The following is a 3227-nucleotide window of genomic DNA, read 5'->3' as shown; positions in this document are numbered from 1 at the left end:
CTGTATTTGGGCTTTTATTTTGATAATCTGTATTCTTCTGCTACACTTTGGGTTTTTGTGGTCTTTCCTTTGCAACTCCCTTAGGTGATTTGTTATGCTGTTAACTTGTGATCTTTCCATTTTCTTGATGTGTGTTCATAGAGAGAGAAATTCCCCTTTAAGAACAGCTTTCATGGCATCCCAGAGGTTTTGATACGATGTTTCTTCATTTTCACTTGTTTCCAGGAATCTTTTAATTTCTGTTTTGATTGCTGTGTTGGCCCAGGAGTCATTCAGCATTATGCTGTACAGTGTCCATGTCTTTGTGAGTTTGGGGAGAAATTTGTTGGTATTAATATTTATTTTTATTCCACTGTGGTCTGAGAAGTTGTGTGGCAGTATTTTAATCTTATGAAACTTATGTTTGATTTATGACTGAGGGTGTGAATGATCTTGGAGTACATTCCATGTGGTGATGAGTAGAATGCATATTCTGTGGTGGTTGGGTGGAGTATTCTGTAGCAGTCTATTAAGTGTATTTGGTCAAGCAACAAGTTGAGGTTCTGGATCTCTTTGCTGATTTTTTCCTCAATCTATCTTGGGCTATTAGTGGGGTATTTAAGTCCCCATTATGATAGTGTTAGAGTTAATATCTTTTTTTGTTTATTTAGTAGTTACTTTATAAATTCTGGTTCTCCTGGGTTGGGTGCATATGTGTTTAGGATGGATATTTCTGTTGATGGATTGAACCGTTTATCATTATGTAGTGACCTTCCATATCTTTTAAATTTTTTGATAGCTTAAAGTTTATTTTGTCTGATATTAAGATCATGACTGTTGCCTTCTTTTGTGATCTGTTCCCCTGGAAATTCTTCTTCCATCCTCTAACTTCGAGTTTGTGTGCATCTGTTGTGGTGAGATGAATTTTCTGGATGCAGCACATTATTTGGTTATGCGTTTTAATCTAGTTTGCCATTCTGTGTCTTTCAGTAGTGCATTTAGTTCATTCATGTTCAGGCTGATTATTGAAATGTGAGTGTTTATCACCATCATGAAGTTCTTATAAGGATTTTTCTTTGTTTTCTTTTAACTTTTGGATTGATGTATGTGTGTATTTTTAAGTTTGCTGCCATGATGAGTTAGTTCTACTGTTGTCTTGGGAAGTGTGTGGTTATTCATTTCTTTCTTTCTATTGTGCTTAATACCTTCTGGGCTTTAAACTTTATTATAAGGCTACAATAGTCAAAACAACCTGGTATTGGTATTGGTACAAGAACAGGCATGTAGACCAATGGAAATTTGGGAAACAAAACCTAAATTTTTCAACCAACGTATCTTTGACAAAGCCTCCAGCAACAATCACTGGGGAGAGAACTTAGTCAGTAAATGATGCTGGGAAAACTAGCTGACTATGTGAAAAAAAAAAAAAAGAAACAGGACCCTTACCTCACCATACACACTAAATCAACTCCAAATGGATCAAAGGCCTAAACATAAAACCTCAAATGTTAAGAATTGTAGAAAATACCCTTATGGAAATTGGAATACGTAACCAATTCCTGATCAAAACTTCAAAAGCTCATGCCATAAGAGATAAGACTGACTATGGGAGCTTATCAAACTGAAAAGCTTCTGCAAAGCAAGAGAAACCATCAAGAATTGGGGAGACAGCCCACAGAATGCGAAAAAAAATTTGCCAAGTGCATATGTGACAAAAGCCTAACATCCAAGATTGACAAGGAACTCAAATGTGCTGAAAGGAAAAAAAGCAAACAGCCCCCTTAAAAAGTGGACAAAAGATACGAATAGACACTTCTCAAAAGATGACATACAAGCAACTAACAGATACATAAAAAAGTGCTCAGACTCACTAATCAACAGAGAAATGCAAATCAAAACCACACTGAGATACCTCCTAACCCCAGTAAGAATGGTCATCATTAATAAAACAAAAAACAACAGATGCTGACCAGGATGCAGAGAAAAGGAAACACTTCTACACTGTTGGTGGGAGTGCAAACTAGTTCAGCCTCTATGAACAACAGTGTGATGATTCCGAGAAGAACTAAAAATTGATCTAACATATGACCCAGCAATCTCCCATCTCAGAATATGCCCAAAGGAACTGAAATCACTCTACAAAGAAGATTTCTTGCACACACATGTTTATTGCAGCACTATTTACAACAGCAAAAGTGGGAACCATCCTTGTTGCCTATAGAAACTGCACTGGATGAAAAAAATGTGGTACATATACTCAATGGAATATTACACAACTGTAAAGAAGAACAAAGTCATACACTTTGTAGTACCTTGGATGGATTTAGAGTCTATATTACTCAGTGATTTATCACAGAAACAAAGAACTAAGTACCACATGTTCTTCTCATAAGCAGAGCCTGAACATTTACCATAATACAATAAGAAAGGGATTGGCAGTAGCCGGAAATGACCAGGAGAGGGAAGTGGGGCACATAACATCAATAAGGGCAGCTGATCTCAAAACAGGTGAAGTGGGGACCAAAGGAGGGCCCAGATTTACCTGTATGATGACTACTTGTATACCTGATCCTTAATTGTACCCCACAATTTTTAAATTAAAAAATATTGAGTATGAAAAATAAGAGGCCTTAAAATGTTATATTGAGCACTTCTTTTGGAAAGACCTAACTAAACAGCTTAAAGTTATTAAAGCTTAGACTGAGTTGAATGAACTGGCAAAAATGAAAAAAGATTAACATTGTTAATCATTTACAAAATTCAACAGAGCACTAAAGCTTTGTCATGATTGGGAGCTGGAAGGAAAGTATTGAAAGTAGAAGCTAGACTCATTACAGAAGAGATTCCAAGACTTTTTGTATTAGAATCATAGTTTACCATATAAGCTTGTTCAGGAGGATGACATGATCCAAGGTGCTGTTGTGTCTTTCCATGGAGGTCACAGGGAAAGGAACCATAGACTAGAATTACAAAAACAGGGAACTGATGTAAATTGCAAATTATATTTGTAAGATAGTTTAGTAATAATCAATAGAATACTATGGAATCTTCAAACTTTCAGTGGGGTGCCATGGTTCATACCTATAATTCAGATACTTTGGAAGGCCAAGACAGGATGAACACTTGAGGCTTGGATTTCAAGACCAGCCTGAGCAACATAACGAGACCCTGACTCTATGAAAAATACAAAGATTAGTCAAGTGTGGTGGCACACACCTAGAATGTCAAGAAATCAAATGTCAAGAATC

Source organism: Carlito syrichta, unplaced genomic scaffold, assembly GCF_000164805.1.
Source record: "Carlito syrichta isolate Samal-C Ts95f unplaced genomic scaffold, Tarsius_syrichta-2.0.1 Scaffold315462, whole genome shotgun sequence".
NCBI lineage: Eukaryota > Metazoa > Chordata > Mammalia > Primates > Tarsiidae > Carlito > Carlito syrichta.
Note: the sequence above shows the minus strand (reverse complement) of the source record.